We start from the raw sequence: 21843 nt of genomic DNA, 5'->3' as shown, positions 1-21843 counted from the left end.
TTCAAGTTAGTTAACAAAAAGTGTAGTATTGGTTTCAGGAGTAGAGTTATATATGCTTTTTCATGATCATTTTCCTAATTATTCCTTAACGTGCTAATTCATTAATTATTCAATAGCTTTTTAATAAATAGAAACTTATTCTTCATTACAGAGATATACTTACTGAATTGGCCAGTGTAACTGACTTCCAAATAGTTATTCTACCACATATAGTATATAAGTAATCCCATCCTCCTCGCCAGTGATTTTTTTAAGGGATCATATTGTGACTTAATTCTGCCCAATAAAACATGAAGAATTCTATTGTAGAACTTCTGAGAATAGTTTCTTCCCTCTTGAGAGACAATTCGTCTCTTCTTCCTGCTGACAATGCCAGGTGACACATAGCATTTTACAGCCATCCTGTAGCCATGAGAGGTTGGGGTGGAGGGCAAGGACTGTGAAGATGGAAGAACCCAGTGGCAGGAATTGTGTCTTCAGTGACAATGATGGGCTGTTGAATCACCCAGGACTGAAGTTTGCCCCACCTTTAACTTCTTGTTAGGAGAGAGCATGTACTTCCAGAGAATCAGGTATGTGTTTTCTGTCACTTACAGCTGAATGTATCCTTAACAGATACTTTCATTTAATGGTATCTAATCATAGTGTGGTCACTTCAGATGGCAATTTGAATTTTTGGTGCCCAATTACAATTTTAGATTTCATCATAGACTGTATTTTCAGTGCTTCAGCTTTTTCGTCATTAGTTAATACATGACAGAGGGAAAGAGACAGGTGCAAGCACGATAGGAGATTATATAATGGAGTGAGTGCCTAAGACTTTGATTATAATCCCCTTTCTGTCATTATGTGTATATATAGTCATCATATATATGTCAATGTATATAGTCATTATAAACATATATATCCTGTCATTCCATGTATATGAGTGAGTCCATTTTCAGAATTTCCTGTCACATTGAATACAGAATGAAACTAATCAAAAGAGTTGGATAGTGAAGGATGGAGCATCTGGCTTTAAGTAGCTTGAAAGTAAGGATATAAGAATGAATCAAGCTTGCATTTATTTTTCCTTTTAATTTTACTTTGCATAATGATTAAAGCGAATGTTTAATTGCTATTGTTATTTAGACCAGTCTGGAGATCTAAAGGGTAGCTGGGTCATTCAGTTTATTTCTCGGTCTCAGAATTGGACATGATAACTTACCCAGACACATCTATTTTAATTCTCTAATTTCGTTCATAAAGATAACAACCCTTTCTCAGTAGCCAAATATCATATTCACTTTCTTTATTTTTTCACAAGTTATTCTTTCATCTCTCCTGAATTTCATACAGGTCTTCATGCATCCAGGTCCATTTGCTTATTTTCTCCTTGTTGACATAAACATTATTTGCTTTTTTCTTAAAGTAATTATATATATATATATAATATATATATAATATATTATATATATATAATATATATATATATAATATATTATATATATATTATATATATATATTATATATAGTACTATATATAGTACATATATACATGTACTATATATATGTACTATATATAGTACTATATATTATATATAGTACATGTATATATGTACTTCTATATATTTGTTCTTAAAGTAATTCTATTTATACCTAAAAATGTGAACATATCCTCTTTTTGAACCTTACATGAGTTCCTGTCTGTTTTAATGTATAATGAACCCTGAGCACGTTTGTTGTGACATAAAAATATATGCTCTGAATCCTTTGTAATTTATTTGGTATTTAGGATTTGCCTTATTTTCTCTGAACTATTGTTCTCATCACCTTCAGATATGGAGATTATGATGTTGTCAGTAATGCAACATTGGAACAGATTAGAATTACGGGTAGCAGTTAATAAGAGCAATTCTGGTCAGCTAACCTGGGTGAAAATCGTTGCTCTGCAATTTTAGGCAAATTATTTAAAGCATCAGCTTTAGTTTTAAAACTAAATCAATAAGCTAGAATAATAAAAATATCTGTTGGAAGGTGTTTTGTAAAGATTCAATGTGATCATTTATGTCAAGCAGTTAGGGCTACATGCAACATTGTTATTTTTTAATGTTTTTCTGGAAAGAGAGAGAGAGAACGTGAGTAAGTGGGTGAGAGGCAGAGAGAGAGGGGGGAAGAGGATCTGAAGCGAGCTCTGTGACAACAAAGAACCCCACACCGGACTTAAACCCACAAACTGTGAGATTATGATCTGAGCCAACGTCAGAAGCTCAACTGACTGAGCCATGCAGGTGCCCCATTTTGTTAGCTATTTTTGATACCAACATGTAAAATAACAAGATTATTATATACTGTTTATGGGATATTAGTACAGCATGGTTAGTTTTTTCTATATAAATCTATGTACTTATTCTCTAACTTTTTAAAAACTTGTGTTTAAATGTGTTTTTTTAGGGGTGCCTGGGTGGCTCAGTCAGTTAAGCGTCTGACTTCAGCTCAGGTCACGATCTCTTGGTCCGTGAGTTCGAACCCGGCGTCGGGCTCTGGGCTGATGGCTCAGAGCCTGGAGCCTGCTTCTGATTCTGTGTCTCCCTCTCTCTCTGCCCCTCCCCTGTTCATGCTCTGTCTCTCTCTGTCTCTAAAATAAATAACAAACGTTAAAAAAAATAAATGTGTTTTTTTTAGTATCTCTTTGCATGTGTTTGACATTATAATTACCGGTATATAAGGTGCCTGTGAGATTTTCAGAATGTGAGAAAAGTAGCTTAACAGCTGTAAAATATGGGCATGCATATTTAAAAAGGAAAGAAGTTCCTGTTTACTCAAGCATATTATAACATATATCTTACTACAACCACAGCATTTGTGTATGTAAATATTAAATGCATATCTCCTGTCCAGGTAGTTCTGGAAAGATCGCTATTATCCTGATTGTTTAAAAACAGCTCCTAGCCAACCCGTCAATCTAATTACATCCTGGATTCATCTCATTCTGTCTCATTTCTTGTAAAGCATTCCTTTTCCCCTTAGTTTTTGCTAATGGACATTATCCTATACCCATAGCTGCCTAATCTGGAACTCTCGTCTTCATCTACTCCCATATTCACTCATTAACTCCTACTATCTCCTATAATAACTCCTATAATCTATGGAATCCTCTCCTTCTTATTTGTTCTCCCTGACTCCATAATTAATGTATTCAAGTCAGTAAAAATCATTCAATAATTACTGGGTGCCAGACATTTGCTAAACAAAGGGTATAAGCACATTGTGGTAGGCAGGGCATGATCATCACCCACCTATCAGGCAAGAAAATACTATATAAGTATAAATGGTTAAATCTATCCCATCTCCATTGTTATCACCCTGTTCTTAGCCATTTCTGAAATAGTCGCTAAAGAAGCTGGCCCAATTCTTCCCTGTTCATTGTACTCCATTCTGCACACAAAAGCCAAAGTGACAGTTTAAAAAAAAAAAAAAAATTAGACTATGTCATTTTCCCCAATCAGTACCACTCAATAACTTTCTTTTATATTTAGAATAAAATATAAACTCATGTCCCACAAGACATGAGTAATCAAGCCCCTGCTTCTTTCCTCTAAGTGGCCTGGCACACTTTCTTCCTTGATGGTTACCCTCTCCTACAGTGGTCTGCTTTCACTTCCGGGTCCCTTCCCTCCTCAGACTACAAATTCTCTTCCTCTGCCTGAGGTACTGCTCTGGTTACTGTGTGCCTAGCTTCTGCCTGCACTTCCTTCTTTCTGGTCTTGCTTTACAGCCATTTCTTTAGACGGAGTTTCTCATGCTCTCATGCTATTCTCAGTCGCAGAATTTAATACAAAATATACTGCTTCTCAAGCTCCACCCCACACCTATGAAAACAGACTGTCTGCTGGTGTGGCCTAGGCTTTGGTAGTTTTAAAAGACTCTCAGGTGATATATATATTTTTAAGTACTCCTTGAAAAAGCGCAGAGCTTTTTTAAGTATAGTAAAGTCCGAGCCCCTTTGGACTTAAGTAGTCCTGTTAGGTACAGTAAAGTCCAAGCCCCCACCTTCATACATGGGACTCTTCACCCTTTGTCCCTCAATTATGTAGGCAGCTTCTCCTCTGTTCTATTTATTTATTTATTTATTCATTCATTCATTTATTTATTTATTTATTTATTGGCTAGACATATATTCTAGGCACAGGAACTCACTCCTTGCTACTGAATTTGTCAGATGTTACTGACCCCACCAATATTTTCACTATTCAGATATTTTTCTCTCCAAATAAATCCTAGGTTGTTATCAGCTCAACCACTGGTGTTTTGATTCTTTACTGATTTCCTAGAAAGGTAGAGTATCTATCACCCTTACATCTATTTCAAGCATATCTATTTAGCATATCATATCTATTTAGTGATGGATCCAGGTGTTATGGGGTCAGAAGCTTTTGGAATGTTTCAACCTCACTTTAAGATAAGGAATACAAATCTGGTGTGGGTCCTTGGAAGGAACCGTGAAAGGAAGAGGCCTTGATGCTTTGATAGGCTTTGTGGTAAATCTACCCCCATCTCCATTACAGCAGTTCTCATAGACCTTTGAAATTTGTTTATTCCTCAGCATTTCTCCCTAGACCGATTTGTTGAGGGCAGAGATGCTGTGTTGTTTTTTAGGTGGAAGAAAGCTGGTATAGAGTAACTTCTCAAAACTATTTTAACAAATCACTGGACGACTTTCTTAAACTCTACAGTATACCTTCACTGGAGCAAAAGGAAACAAATTCAAATTGGAGAAAGAAGGACCAGGCTGTCTTCTACCAATTATCCTTCTTTATATGGACCTTATAAGCTACCTTGTTTGCTTCCTCTTCCTCACTCCTGCTGGTCACCCCACACTTAGCCTGCTGTCTACTCCTTTTTATCCTTTTATATTAGGTTCACTGGTAGGGCAGTGGTGCCCACAGTTTGGTCCATAAATTTATGCCGCAAACGTTGGGCAATTGGTAAAAATGGCACGTTTATGAACCCCCTGTCAGATTTTTGAAGTCACAATCCCTAAGAACAGAGTCTAGGAATCTGTATTTTTGCTATGCTCTACATGAAGTGCACTCAAATGTGAAAACTACTCCGTGGAGTCTTTGGGATCAAATCTTACTTTCTGTTAGAATCTTTACTGAATTTCTCTACTCCCGGCTGGTAACCCCTTTTGCTAAACCCTTCCACAGTGGCTGTTTGCACTGTTAATCTGAAGTATACAATTCAACAGAAAGCTCCATGGGATAGGACTGTGTAAGCCTTCTTTACCAATTGGTCCAGTGCCCAGCACAATTGCTGACTTAGAGGATGTGTTCATCATGTTGGGATACATACATGAAGAAAAGAGGAGTCCTTATTTCTGGGGGTGAAGGGATGAAAGGCACTTTGTAAAAACAACAAGAGTCAATAAGGACACTGAAGAAATAGGAAATAATCAAGACTTGTAGGTATCTGCTGAGGAAGGAAAGGGGGAGTTTGAAAGAGAATACACTTTACTTGTAAGAATAGTCATAAAGACTGGGGAAAATGATTGGCAGAGAGCACAGGTGTCATTTAATGTCCTTTTCAGAGGGGGACCTAAAACAAAAGTGCAGTAATGTTAGATTCCAGAGTCAAATGTGATTCAGTTATGCCAGTATGTTTATTCAGATTATGAAGGCAGAATGCTACTTTAAACTTTTATGTTTCTGCCCTATTTAAAATGTAGTCTGCCGACTAACCACATTAAGCAGGTAAACTTTGCTCATCTAACAAATCTGGGCATGTCTGATTGAAAACTGATCTGTAATGCTAGGTGGAAACTATAAGACCCTACATCGTATTATGTGTTGTTAAGTGTCTGGCAGGACACAGAGTGGGTTTGGCTGAATCAGGAGTATGGGGTAAATCTAAAATATATTGTGGTCGCCATGAGGCCTTGGTCACTATTTTGACAAAGGCCTGCAGATGCCTCTTACCAAGAACAGGAATTGAGTTTACATATAGCTCTTAAATACTGCTCCATATCATAATTTCAGATGTTGTCAAGCATTTCTTTTGGTAGGAGAAGTTTGAAAAAAATGATTGATGGAATTAATAACATAGGAATATTAAAAGAAATGAAATCACCAATTTATTTCTGTTAAATAGCCACAGAAATCCAAAATAAGAAAATCATGTCCAAATAGTTGCAATACTAGATATGAATTACATGAGAGTAAGTAAAAGTGATAAATCACTTTTCAAATAGCAATCTTCAAATGTCTTCCTAGAATTTATTTTTGTAAGCTTGCTAGAGTATTTATCAAATCTTCGTGAATCATTTTAGAGAAATAATTTCAGGGGAAGGGAAGAGATATGTGGTAGTGGGATGGTACAGAGATTTAGGTACTAAATTACTCTCAGGTAGAAGAGTTGGTCAGCTCTGTCCCTCACATACCTGTGAGCATACAATAGTGAAATGCTCGATAACATGTTTGATTTGAAACTACCTGTTCTAAAAGAGGTACCAATGTTTTGAGTTTGGGATCTGTTTAGAGGATATTTTTAACAAGAATTTATTCTCTCCGTATAAAAATTACTTAAGTCAATATCACAGGGAATCTTCACTTCTGGTACTACATATCATTTGGCCTCAAACCTGCGTTTTGTACTTCGTGTAATCAAGAAACCTCAAACTTACAAATGAGTTTCACTGCAAAAATTTGAATGTAGTTTTTTCACCTTTGTACTTTCACTAGTGTCTTTTAACAATTCAATAAGTATTTATTATGTGTATACTATATATAGTTGTTATGCAAATTCCAAAATTGTAAAACATAGTTTTAGACACCAAGAGCTCAGCAACTAGTGAAGAAAACCCACACATAGAGAGATCATTGTATTAAAATATGCTATGTGGCAAATGTGGAAAAAATAAGCAATGTGGTATTTAAGTATCAGGTAAGATATTCTATTTGGCAGAAAAAAATTGTATGAGTTGTAAAGTTTTAGGATATAGAAAATAAAACAACTCAGTAAACTTAAAAGTCTAATATAATCACACTTGAAAAATAAGAATACGTTAATTGTGTAAAGAGAAAAATAAAAGGATACATTAATCATTTTGTAGTGTTCTGAAGGGTAACTCTGGGACACTTTTAACTCAACAAGAATTGAACTGAAAATTTTTAAATCTATTTTTTTTACTTTGAAGTTTGGATCCCCATTTTTCCCTCAGACATCTGTGCTGTATCCAAATTAGATTTTTCTATACATAATTTAATTTATGATTATTTAAACTACATTTAGATCATGTCACCTGCTTCATGAAGCTTTCGTTATCACTACCAACGTCCCACCTTTTACTTTTGCCTTTAAACTTTAGAGTGGCAGCGACCACTTTCTATGTGCTTTGATAATTCTTTGAACATACATCCTGGCTCTGCTATAAGGCCAAGGGCAAGATTAATGATGTCTCATTGTTCTTTTAACCTCCTTCACAGCCTCTGGCTTAGGACTTCCCAGTTTCAATAAGTATTCATTAAATGATGTTCCTTGGGCTTGCTAGTGATGCCTTATATTCATAAACTATGTTAAAGGCTAAGAGTTTGCTTCTAAGTAATATGAAGGTGGGATGGTAGTGTTAGGTGTTAACAGTTAAAAATGTGTGAAGAAAATGGAAACAAAGGGATTAAAAGGTCTACTTATTGGCTTACGTAATTCATTTCCACAATGCTGTATTCTTATATTTCTTAAACTAATAAGCACAGAACCTTTTATGGGATGTAAAGTACAAAGTTTATCTATGACAATAGCTAATTTTCCCCTTGTCTTTTAATCCCCTGAACACATTAAATGAAATTTAGAAGGAATCCCTACCTTTTAAAATATGCGTCCTGATGAGATTTTTCCTTTGCTACTCATTTTTTTTTAAAGTTTATTTATTTATTTTGAGAGAGACAAAGAGACTGCAAGCACAGGAGTGAAGGAAGAGAGGCAGAATCCCAAGCAGGCTCTTCACCATCAGCACAGAGCCCGGCATGGGGCTTGAACTCACAAACCCATGAGACCATGACCTGAGCTGAAATTAAGGGTCAAAGGGCTCAAATGACTGAGCCACCCAAATGCCCCTACTTTGTCACTCTTGAATGCACAAACTTTTTTCTGGGACAGCCATTTTGTCACTCATTTGTGCATTCCTTTATCATCAATTCAGTATTCTAAAGGCTCTGGAGAAGAAGATGCAAATTTTACTCTCAAAAGACTGAGCAACCAGAAAGGAGAGATAAAAAAAGACCTGATTATAAAGCAATATGAATATACACTAACGAAGTATAACTAAAGGTGACTTAAGAGCACAAAAGAAATACTAATTTTTACAGGGCTAAGAAGGTGGTAATATAGGTAAGACTTTGTAGTGGCAATAAAATTACAATTGAATTTTAAAGGAGGAATCACGTTTATATGCTTTTTAAAAAAATTATTTACTGAGAGACAGAGAGGGAGCAGGGGAGGGGCAGAGAGAAAGGGAGAGAATCTCAAGCAAACTCCACACGGTCAGCACAGAGCCCAACGCGGGGCTCAATCTCATGAACTGGAACTGTGAGATCATGACCTGAGCTAAAATCAAGTAGAGCGTTTAACTGACTGAGCCACTCAGGCGCCTCTCAAATTTATAATATTAATCTAATTTTCCAGCTAGATCCAGTCTCCTAGATCGACCATTTCTCTGAGCATCCGTGAAGTGCCAAGCTCTAGAGGTATATAATTGACTAAGTCATAGTACCTGTCCTACAGAGGCTCTCAGTATAGGCAGAGTGATCAGAGTGTATAGAAATTAATTACAGATGAATGATACACCAGACCAAATGTTCCAAAAGGGAATATCATTTCTACTTTGTTCACTGCTGTGTCTACAGGAATGAATTCAGTGCCTGATGCTAAATAAATGTGATAAAATAATGAATGAATGAATGAATGAATGACATAACCAGAAGCATATCCATGGAAGGCATAAGAGTAGGATTGATGGTAGATTGGGAAGCTCTGGCATCAGTTTCAAGAGTGAGATGTATGTATAGAATTCACTGAGGACCAGTTTCCATGCTTCCTTCTTTGCATTCCCAACTTCAGTCTACAAACAAAACTCTTTTCAAGATGAATAAATTTAGGTAAAGAGATTTTAAATCATTTATCAAGGGCTCCAAAGTTAATACACAATATTTAATTTTAGATGTCTCTGACTCACCATCAAAAATTCCTTTGTTTATTTAAACAACTTCTAAAAGGCAACAAACCTACTTGCAGATGAATCTATAGTCATAGAGAAGCATTTATTAAAGGCCTACCTAATAACCATAGAGTTTGATAAACTAAGAGCATTATGAAATAGGTGTTTGTTATAATTTATTGTGCAAATCATCAGACCAAAAAGTGCATGCTTTTTTTTTCCATAGGCTTACTTTCTAAGGCGGTTTCTACATTGGGATCTGGATGATTCATAAAAATGCTAAATCAAATTACCTTGCTTCCTGCTTTACCATTGGTCATTGCTTATTTATGTTAGAGGCAGTGAACTATTTCACACAAACAGAACTCTCAAATTGGAATACTTTTCTTGACTTCAGCAAATATTTTGTAGAAGGATTTGGCCACTTTCTATCCTCTGTGTTTGACCAATATATAAAACAAATCCAACAGGTTTCTTAACTTTCACTTTTAACCATTGAAACCTTCTTTAATAGATTTCAATTAATAATTATTTCATTAACTTGTTGATTTTCCAGATATTGATTGTATATTCTCCATGCCATGTTTCGGTACTAAACACTGACTGGCACAATCCCTATGAGATAAGTAATACTGTAGTTTATAGCCCAGCAGGGCAGACCCTCAGTTTAACAACTAAATACAATAATATGGCCCTGTAGGAACACACAGAAGGGACAAAATTTCAGAATGCTAGAGAAGGCCTTCTGAGAAAGTTACACTTAACCTCACCAACATGGGAATCCTTTTTCTAGTCAGAGAGGGAAGGAATGAATGACAGAGTACCAGTACCAGTGAATTTCATGCCTGGAGACAAAGAATAGAACGCTAAGAGCACATTGACAAACTATAAGTGAAGAAGTAGGCAGAACCCAGATGGCAGAGGGCTTTCTAAACCATTTCAAGGTACTTAGCAATATTTCAACAGTCAGAAACCATGAAAGTCATTAAATGTGTAGGTAATTGTTGAGGAATGTATACCTTTGGAATGTGAGAAATATCTTGCAAGGGTACAGAATGTGATGTGAGAAGAGTTATTTTGGTCATATTTCAGAAGACAAATTGTGGAGGCCTAGATTAACTTAGCACCAGGAACAGGAAAAAGTTGGATTGAATTGGACCTGTCAAGATTAGATCATTGATTTGGTGTTAGGAGGTGCTGATGTTTCCCAGGATTTGAACTTAGGTGATAGGGGAGATGGTGATGCATTTTACTGATGTACAGAGCACTGAAGGAAGGGAGATTTGTTGAGGGTTAATCTAATGGGAGAGAATGAGCAGTTCAATTTTGGTTATGTTGAGTTCAAAGTGCTGTGAGACTGCCAAGTGAGGATGTCTAGAAAGCTACTGAATATACAGATTTCAACCTTAGGAAATATGAGAGAGAGAGAGAGAATGAATAAGAGGAGATGGCTTAAGAGAAAAATAATGTTGAGGAGAGAGAGGGAAGATGGCGGCCTAGGAGGACGCTGGGCTCACCGCGCGTCCTGCTGATCACTTAGATTCCACCTACACCTGCCTAAAGAACCCAGAAAACCGCCAGAGGATTAGCAGAACGGAGTCTCCGGAGCCGAGCGCAGACGAGAGGCCCACGGAAGAGGGGAGGAAGGGCGGCGAGGCGGTGCGCGCTCCACGGACTGGCGGGAGGGAGCCGGGGCGGAGGGGCGGCTCGCTGGCCAAGCGGAGCCCCCGAGTCTGGCTGGCAAAAGCGGAGGGGCCGGACGGACTATGTTCCCACAGCAAGCGCGACTTAGCGTCTGGGAGGTCAGAAGTTAACAGCTCTGCTCGGAAAGCGGGAAGGCTGGAGGACAAAGGGAGGGAGAGCCGCTGAGCCCCCGGACGGCAGAGCTCAGCTTGGCGGGGAACAAAGTCGCTCGCCAGCGCCATCTCCCCCGCCCATCCCCCAGCCAAAATCCCAAAGGGAACCAGTTCCCGCCAGGGAACTTGCTCGCTCCGCGCAAACACCCAACTCTGTGCTCCTGTGGAGCTAAACCTCCGGCAGCGGATCTGACTCCCTCGCTGCCACAGGGCCCCTCCTGAAGTGGATCACCTAAGGAGAAGCGAGCTAAGCCTGCCCCTCCTGCCCCCGTGCACCTTGCCTACCCACCCCAGCTAATACGCCAGATCCCCAGCACCACAAGCCTGGCAGTGTGCAAGTAGCTCAGACAGGCCACGCCACCCCACAGTGAATCCCGCCCCTAGGAGAGGGGAAGAGAAGGCACACACCACTCTGACTGTGGCCCCAACGGTGGGCTGGGGGCAGACATCAGGTCTGACTGCGGCCCCTCCCACCAACTCCAGTTATACACCACAGCACGGGGGAAGTGCCCTGCGGGTCCTCACCACTCCGGGGACTATCCAAAATGACCAAACGGAAGAATTCCCCTCAGAAGAATCTCCAGGAAATAACAACAGCTAATGAACTGATCAAAAAGGATTTAAATAATGTAACAGAAAGTGAATTTAGAATAATAGTCATAAAATTAACCGCTGGGCTTGAAAACAGTGTACAGAACAGCAGAGAATCTCTTGCCACAGAGATCAAGGGACTAAGGAACAGTCACGAGGAGCTGAAAAACGCTTTAAACGAAATGCAAAACAAAATGGAAACCACGACGGCTCGGATTGAAGAGGCAGAGGAGAGAATAGGTGAACTAGAAGATAAAGTTATGGAGAAAGAGGAAGCTGACAGAAAGAGAGATAAAAAAATCCAGGAGTATGAGGGGAAAATTAGAGAACTAAGTGATACACTAAAAAGAAATAATATACACATAATTGGTATCCCAGAGGAGGAAGAGAGAGGGAAAGGTGCTGAAGGAGTACTTGAAGAAATTATAGCTGAGAACTTCCCTGAACTGGGGAAGGAAAAAGGCACTGAAATCCAAGAGGCACAGAGAACTCCCTTCAGACGTAACTTGAATCGATCTTCTGCACGACATATCATAGCTAAACTGGCAAAATACAAGGATAAAGAGAAAATTCTGAAAGCAGCAAGGGATAAACGTGCCCTCACATATAAAGGGAGACCTGTAAGACTCGTGACTGATCTCTCCTTTGAAACTTGGCAGGCCAGAAAGGCTTGGCACGATATCTTCAGTGTGCTAAACAGAAAAAATATGCAGCCGAGAATCCTTTATCCAGCAAGTCTGTCATTTAGAATAGAAGGAGAGATAAAGGTCTTCCCAAACAAACAAAAACTGAAGGAATTTGTCACCACGAAACCAGCCCTACAAGAGATCCTAAGGGGGACCCTGTGAGACAAAGTACCAGAGACATCACTACAAGCATAAAACATACAGACATCACAATGACTCTAAACCCATATCTTTCTATAATAACACTGAATGTAAATGGATTAAATGCGCCAACCAAAAGACATAGGGTATCAGAATGGATAAAAAAACAAGACCCATCTATTTGCTGCCTACAAGAGACTCATTTTAGATCTGAGGACACCTTTAGATTGAGAGTGAGGGGATGGAGAACTATTTATCATGCTACTGGAAGCCAAAAGAAAGCTGGAGTAGCCATACTTATATCAGACAAACTAGACTTTAAATTAAAGGCTGTAACAAGAGATGAAGAAGGGCATTATATAATAATTACAGGGTCTATCCATCAGGAAGAGCTAACAATTATAAATGTCTATGTGCCGAATACCGGAGCCCCCAGATATATAAAACAATTACTCATAAACATAAGCAACCTTATTGATAAGAATGTGGTCATTGCAGGGGACTTTAACACCCCACTTACAGAAATAGATAGATCATCTAGACACACAGTCAATAAAGAAACAAGGGCCCTGAATGATACATTGGATCAGATGGACTTGACAGATATATTTAGAACTCTGCATCCCAAAGCAACAGAATATACTTTCTTCTCAAGTGCACATGGAACATTCTCCAAGATAGATCATATACTGGGTCACAAAACAGCCCTTCATAAGTTTACAAGAATTGAAATTATACCATGCATACTTTCAGACCACAATGCTATGAAGCTTGAAATCAACCACAGGAAAAAGTCTGGAAAACCTCCAAAAGCATGGAGGTTAAAGAACACCCTACTAACGAATGAGTGGGTCAACCAGGCAATTCGAGAAGAAATTAAAAAATATATGGAAACAAACGAAAATGAAAATACAACAATCCAAACGCTTTGGGATGCAGCGAAGGCAGTCCTGAGAGGAAAATACATTGCAATCCAGGCCTATCTCAAGAAACAAGAAAAATCCCGAATACAAAATCTAACAGCACACCTAAAGGAACTAGAAGCAGAACAGCAAAGGCAGCCTAAACCCAGCAGAAGAAGAGAAATTATAAAGATCAGAGCAGAAATAAACAATATAGAATCTAAAAAAACGGTAGAGCAGATCAACGAAACCAAGAGTTGGTTTTTTGAAAAAATAAACAAAATTGACAAACCTCTAGCCAGGCTTCTCAAAAAGAAAAGGGAGATGACCCAAATAGATAAAATCATGAATGAAAATGGAATTATTACAACCAATCCCTCAGAGATACAAACAATTATCAGGGAATACTATGAAAAATTATATGCCAACAAATTGGACAACCTGGAAGAAATGGACAAATTCCTAAACACCACACTCTTCCAAAACTCAATCAGGAGGAAATAGAAAGCTTGAACAGACCCATAACCAGCGAAGAAATTGAATCGGTTATCAAAAATCTCCCAACAAATAAGAGTCCAGGACCAGGTGGCTTCCCAGGGGAGTTCTACCAGACGTTTAAAGCAGAGATAATACCTATCCTTCTCAAACTATTCCAAGAAATAGAAAGGGAAGGAAAACTTCCAGACTCATTCTATGAAGCCAGTATTACTTTGATTCCTAAACCAGACAGAGACCCAGTAAAAAAAGAGAACTACAGGCCAATATCCCTGATGAATATGGATGCAAAAATTCTCAATAAGATACTAGCAAATCGAATTCAACAGCATAGAAAAAGAATTATTCACCATGATCAAGTGGGATTCATTCCTGGGCTGCAGGGCTGGTACAACATTCGCAAATCGATCAACGTGATACATCACATTAAAAAAAAAAAAAAAAGAAGAACCATATGATCCTGTCAATCGATGCAGAAAAGGCCTTTGACAAAATCCAGCACCCTTTCTTAATAAAAACCCTTGAGAAAGTCGGGATAGAAGGAACATACTTAAAGATCATAAAAGCCATTATGAAAAGCCCACAGCTAACATCATCCTCAACGGGGAAAACTGAGAGCTTTTTCCCTGAGATCAGGAACACGACAGGGATGCCCACTCTCACCGCTGTTGTTTAACATAGTGCTGGAAGTTCTAGCATCAGCAATCAGACAACAAAAGGAAATCAAAGGCATCCAAATTGGCAAAGATGAAGTCAAGCTTTCGCTTTTTGCAGATGACATGATATTATACATGGAAAATCCGATAGACTCCACCAAAAGTCTGCTAGAACTGATACATGAATTCAGCAAAGTTGCAGGATACAAAATCAATGTACAGAAATCAGTTGCATTGTTATACACTAACAATGAAGCAACAGAAAGACAAATAAACTGATCCCATTCACAATTGCACCAAGAAGCATAAAATACCTAGGAATAAGTCTAACCAAAGATGTAAAAGATCTGTATGCTGAAAACTATAGAAAGCTTATGCAGGTAATTGAAGAAGATATAAAGAAATGGAAAGACATTCCCTGCTCATGGATTGGAAGAATAAATATTGTCAAAATGTCAATACTACCCAAAGCTATCTACACATTCAATGCAATCCCAATCAAAATTGCACCAGCATTCTTCTCAAAGCTAGAACAAGCAATCCTAAAATTCATATGGAACCACTTAAGGCCCCGAATAGGCAAAGTAATCTTGGAGAAGAAGACCAAAGCAGGAAGCATCACAATCCCAGACTTTAGCCTCTACTACAAAGCTGTAATCCTCAAGACAGCATGGTATTGGCATAAAAACAGACACACAGACCAATGGAATAGAATAGAAACCCCAGAACTAGACCCACAAACATATGGCCAACTAATCTTTGACAAAGCAGGAAAGAACATCCAATGGAAAAAAGCCAGTCTCTTTAACAAATGGTGCTGGGAGAACTGGACAGCAACATGCAGAAGGTTGAAACTAGACCACTTTCTTATACCATTCACAAAAATAAACTCAAAATGGATAAAGGACCTGAATGTGAGACAGGAAACCATCAAAACCTTAGAGGAGAAAGCAGGAAAAGACCTCTTTGACCTCAGCCGTAGCAATCTCTTACTCGGCACATCCCCAAAGGCAAGGGAATTAAAAGCAAAAGTGAATTACTGGGACCTTATGAAGATAAAAAGCTTCTGCACAGCAAAGGAAACAACCAACAAAACTAAAAGGCAACCAACGGAATGGGAAAAGATATTTGCAAATGACACATCGGACAAAGGGCTAGTATCCAAAATCTATAAAGAGCTCATCAAACTCCACACCCGAAAAACAAATAACCCAGTGAAGAAATGGGCAGAAAACATGAATAGACACTTCTCTAAAGAAGACATCCGGATGGCCAACAGGCACATGAAAAGATGTTCAACGTCGCTCCTTATCAGGGAAATACAAATCAAAACCACACTCAGATAACACCTCACGCCAGTCAGAGTGGCCAAAATGAAGAAATCAGGAGACTATGGATGCTGGAGAGGATGTGGAGACACGGGAACCCTCTTGCACTGTTGGTGGGAATGCAAATTGGTGCAGCCGCTCTGGAAAGCAGTGTGGAGGTTCCTCAGAAAATTAAAAATAGACCTACCCTATGACCCAGCAATAGCACTGCTAGGAATTTATCCAAGGGATACAGGAGTACTGATGCATAGGGGCACTTGTACCCCAATGTTTATAGCAGCACTCTCAACAATAGCCAAATTATGGAAAGAGTCTAAATGTCCATCAACTGATGAATGGATAAAGAAATTATGGTTTATATACACAATGGAATACTACGTGGCAATGAGAAAAAATGAAATATGGCCTTCTGTAGCAACGTGGATGGAACTGGAGAGTGTGATGCTAAGTGAAATAAGCCATATAGAGAAAGACAGATACCATATGTTTTCACTCTTAGGTGGATCCTGAGAAACGTAACAGAAACCCATGGGGGAGGGGAAGGAAAAAAAAAAAAAGAGGTTAGAGTGGGAGAGAGCCAAAGCAGAAGAGACTGTTAAAAACTGAGAACAAACTGAGGGTTGATGGGGGGTGGGAGGGAGGGCAGGGTGGGTGATGGGTATTGAGGAGGGCACCTTTTGGGATGAGCACTGGGTGTTGTATGGAAACCAATTTGACAGTAAATTTCATATATTAAAAAAATAAAAAAAATTCCTAGAAACATTAAAAAAAAAGAAAAAAAAAAGAAAAATAATGTTTAACGGATTGATGTGTGACCAGTAAGCCTCATAAGATAGTGAAAAAGATTGGCAGGAGTTAGAGAAGGAAAACTACAGAGTTGGCATTGTGAGAAGAGAGCTTTTTTCAGAAGGATAACATTAGTGAACAACATAAAATGGCCCTGAGAAATCCAGCACTGTATAATAGCAAATATGTTGAGAGGATTTAGCAACATGAAGGTCATTTGTCCTTTGCACGGTCAGTTGAAGAGGGCACCTGGGGCAAAGGTTCAATTGCAGTGATGTTGGGACTTCTTACTGAAAGGTAAGAACTTAGAGCCAGCACAGGTAGGGAATTTGGATTAATAAGTTTGTGCTCAAAGGCAAGGGGAGAGCCAGAGAAATAACTAGAAAGAAGACCCAATCAAAAGGATTATTTTATTTTATTTTTGGTTAAATTGGGGGAGACCTAGAAAATATCAGTGATGATGGGTATGGGCCTTACGGAGTGTGAGAATGTAGTAGAGGTCATAGATGGACTATAGAATTGCATAGCTGAGAAAGCAGAAGGAGGCAGGGTCCAGGGTGAAGGAGGAGAAATTAACCTTGCATGGTAAGAAACACTTCTAACAAACAATGGCTGAAGGAGAAAAGGACAGTGTGGATCCAATCAAGGCTTTATATTTCATGATAGGACATCTGAAGGTGTTCCTTTTTTTTTTCTTTTTGCCCCTAATAATTTATTTCTTTTTTGCAATTTATATCCAAGTTAGTTAGCATATGATACAACAGTAATTTCAGGAGTAGATTCCTTAAGCCCCTTACCCATCTAGCCCATCCCTCCTCCCACAACCCCTCCAGAAACCCTCTGTTTATTTATAGTTAAGAGTCTCTTATGTTTTGTGTCCCTCCCTGTTTTTATATTATTTTTGCTTTCCCTCCCTCATGTTCATCTGTTTTGTATATTAAAGTCCTCATATGAGTGAAGTCATATGATATTTGTCTTTTCTGACTAATTTCACTTAGCATAATACCCTCTAGTTCCATCCACATAATTACAAATGGCAAGATTTCATTCTTTCTGATTGCCAAGTAATACTCCATTGTGTGTGTGTGTGTGTGTGTGTGTGTGTGTGTGTGTGTATGAATGGATAAAGAAGTCATATACACACATACATATATCTATATATATACATATATCTATATATATATATATGTATATATCTATATAGATACATATATGTATATAGATATATGTATATATCTATATATATATGTATCTATATAGATATATACATATATCTATATAGATATATGTATCTATATAGATATATATCTATATATATATAGATACATATATGTATATATATGACTTCTTTATCCATTCATCCATTGATGTACATTTGGGCTCTTTCCGTAGTTTGGCTATTGTCCATAGTGCTACTATAAACATTGGGGTGCATGTGCCCCTTCAAAACAGCACATCTGTATCCCTTGGATAAATACCTAGTAGTGCAATTGCTGGGCCTTAGGAAAGTTCTATTCTTAATTTTTTGAGGAACCTCCATACTGTTTTCCAGAGTGGCTGCACCAGCTTGCATTCCCACCATCAGTGCAAAAGAGATCCTCTTTCTCCGCACCCTTGCCAACATCTCTCGTTGCCTGAGTTGTTAATGTTAGTCATTCTGACAGGTGTAAGGTGGTATCTCATGGTGGTTTTGATTTGTATTTCCCTGATGATGAGTGATGTGGAGCATTTTTTCATGTGTCGGTTGGCCTTCTGGATGTCTTCTTTGGAGACGTGTCTATTCATGTCTTTTGCCCATTTCGTCACTGGATTATTTGTTTTTTGGGTGTTGAGTTTGATAAGTTCTGTCTCGATTTTGGATGCTAACCCTTTATCTGATATGTCATTCGTAAATATCTTCTCCCATTCTGTCAGTTGCCTTTTAGTTTTGCTAATTGTTTCCTTTGCTGTGCTGAAGAAGAATGAACCTGGACCACTTTCTTACACCATACACAAAAATAAACTCAAAATGGATGAAAGACCTAAATGTAAGACAGGAAGCCATCAAAATCCTCGAGGAGAAAGCAGGCAAAAACCTCTTTGATCTTGGATGCAGCAACTTCTTACTCAACACGTCTCCTGAGGCAAGGAAAACAAAAGCAAAAATGAACTATTGGGACTTCATCAAATTAGTATTCCCATTTTAAATTTAAGGACATCAAAAAAAGTTTAAAGAAATTGCCACATAGGAACTAAGAAATCAAGCCAGGATTCAATCCAGACAGTCCAACTACAGAGCCCTGATCTTGGCTGTTAAAGTTGTACTCATGGTTAGCAACATCAAATCACTCGGCATTTGAATGGGTTACTTGGAACTCAAAGTTGATAAATGTCCTAGAAAGAAGCATCTGGAAAGGAGAAGCCCCATTATTTCCTATACTGATGGATATTCCAGAAAGTGAAAGAACCAGAGTGAAAATTTGCTTATAATTCTTGTACATACATGCATACATATAAATTTCAAACACCTAGTACGTATGGTTAAATGGTTATAAATATTTATCTCATGGGTTCAGAAAATAAAAGGAAATCTTGTCTTTTGTTTTAAAAGTACTTTTTTTCTAGTTTTCAGGAATGCCTTTCAATTGTATATATTTTGTAATTTAGCAAATAATTTTTCTCTCATTTTATTAACATTTTTCCCATACATACTTCTACCAGAGTCCCTTTTAACCTTTATCTTTTGAGGTGAATTAATAATTTTGTGTACCCCAATATGGAAAATAACTTCATTATGAATTTTTTAGTCATATCCCATTTAAATTTCCTACAGGGAATGCAAAAAGCTGGTACTACCTGGGTGTCATATGGAACAAGTCATTTCTATACTCTTTCAAAGCTTGATTTGCTCTGGTTTGACAAAACTGAAATAATGAAAACTTTTGAATCTGGTATACCTATATTATTTTACTATTATCAGAATAGAAATTAGAAATTATTAGAATATTATATAATTTGATCATCAGAGTGAGAAACGGGCTAGGTTTGGCTTCATAAAGACATGCCACCTTTTCCATCTATGTTTTCAGGTAACAAAACCAGGAACAGTACATTCATCTAGCTGAGAGGCCTCTGAAGTATCTCTTCAAGCCAACAGGGCTCTGTGCTCCTGCAGCACAGTGGAGTCAGTATGTCTATAGGCCCCAGTGACCTTGAACAATCATCCATATGTTTTCTACATACTAGACTAATCATAGCTAAGGGGGGAAATTGTGTCTCTACTTTGGCATTATCAGTCTGATAAGTTTAAATGGAAAAAAATGCTTTTCAGCATTTTCCATAGTCATTTAAACTGATATTTAATCACAGTATTACTCTTAACATCAGTGAAGCATTCCAGAGCTACTCTGTCATGTAGCTTTAATTTTTCCCCCTTGGTAAAATGAGCTTGTACCACGGTGCTACAGAGCAAATGGCCGATTGAATATTTGCATCAAAGAGTTTGTTCAGTCAATTTCAGTGTTAAAAATATAAACAAGGAGAAATTCATTTTTATGCATATCATGTGTCTTCTGAAAGTCAGTTAGAAAAGAATATATCAATTTCAATATTGATTATATCCATTGTTTCCCTTATGTAATATTTATTTTCACAGAAATGCCCTAGGTGAATACAACTGTCTCCAGCTTGAGGTTTTTACTTTGGGAAATAATTCAGAGAGTTCAAAGCCTCCAACTCTGATAGATTGGTTGTCAGCGCAGAGCCAAATATCTTTCTCTGATACTTGCTTACAAATAGAGACTCAATGGGCCCAGGGATAAGAAACAGAAGTTTAGTGCAGGTGCCTGTCCTGGTTTAAGCACATTTGGTGTTCAACTTTTGTAATAATGTTTACTCTCATGATGCATTATTGTTTACAGAGGGCTGCTGTAGCCATTTCTCTTTGCTGCAGAACTGTGGCTGTAATTTGTGAATCATTCCAAAAGGTCTTCCACTTGAGAATGTGTGCCCTATTACTCCTCCTAAAATCGCACATCTTTGGACACTCTTATTGCTTCTAGCTAAAATAATAGGGAGAGGAGATGTGTTCAGGTGTAAGAATTGAGAAAATATGTTTCACTTAACAAAGACCTCATCAGGAGTCTAGTGGAAATCACGGATTGCTTTTTAGTGAAAGCTCTTCCCTAGGTGGAACTCCTTGGCCTATTGAATGTAGAGGTATTTTTCACTCCTTGCTTTTTTTTCAGGGAGAGAAGCACCATTATACTTCGCAGTTATGTAGGGAAAGAAAGTGGGGGCTCTGCTCTCCTGCAATTGGTCCACCATGTAGAAAGAAAGAATGAATTTGTGCTATTACTTTTTTGAGGACACGTCAAGGATTTACCTTTGTCTGCAGAGTAAAACCCTAATTTCTTCACAGGGATCATAAGGTTGTAAATTATTCTATCCTTGCCTTCCTCCCCATCATCATCTTTATCATTCTTCTCTTGCCCCCTTACTTATCCAGACTCTCTGTTTTTGTTGTTCTGTGTCTGTGTTAGGGCTTTTAATTGCTTTTCTGAGATCGGAATTGTGCTCCCAGATATTTGGATAGCTATCTTATTTCCATTGTTTACATTTCATTTCAAAAGCTAGTTCTTTAAACAGATCTTCACCTACCAGAATAGCCCTTCTTAAGTCACTCCTTATGTCTTTATCCTGTTTAATTTCTTCATAGTGTTTAACATTATCCATACTAATTTGTAGATATTGGTCTAATTTCTCTCTTCCTTAAGCACCAGAATGTAAGTTCCTTGAGGATACAGTCTATGTCTGTCAAATGCATCGCTCTATCTCCAGTGTCTAAAACAGGGTCTGTCTTTGGAGCAAATACCCAGAATTTTTTCTTTTAAGTGTAAAAAATAAAACCTATCCCATTTCCTTTAAATTCTTTTCTTGAGAAGAAAAAAGAAAGGAAACCATTAAAATGATTCAAGATAACTTTTGAAAATCGGGGCTATGAAGATTCATCCATCATATGAAACATTTTTAAAGTTCCTTTTAGATGTGAGTTTGTTGGCATCCCTGAATCTTTTAAGAAACACTTTATGCATTGCCCTTAATAATGTGATGTATTTCTGTTGGAAAACCTGTTTGGACCATAATTGCAAGTGTTGACTGATAACCACCTGCAGTGAATGGCTGGTTTGGCTTCCATTCAAGGAGCAGACAATAAAAGGAATCAATTTAACTT

Source organism: Neofelis nebulosa, chromosome 3 (genome assembly GCF_028018385.1).
Source record: "Neofelis nebulosa isolate mNeoNeb1 chromosome 3, mNeoNeb1.pri, whole genome shotgun sequence".
Classification (NCBI taxonomy): domain Eukaryota; kingdom Metazoa; phylum Chordata; class Mammalia; order Carnivora; family Felidae; genus Neofelis; species Neofelis nebulosa.
This window is presented reverse-complemented; position numbering follows the sequence as displayed.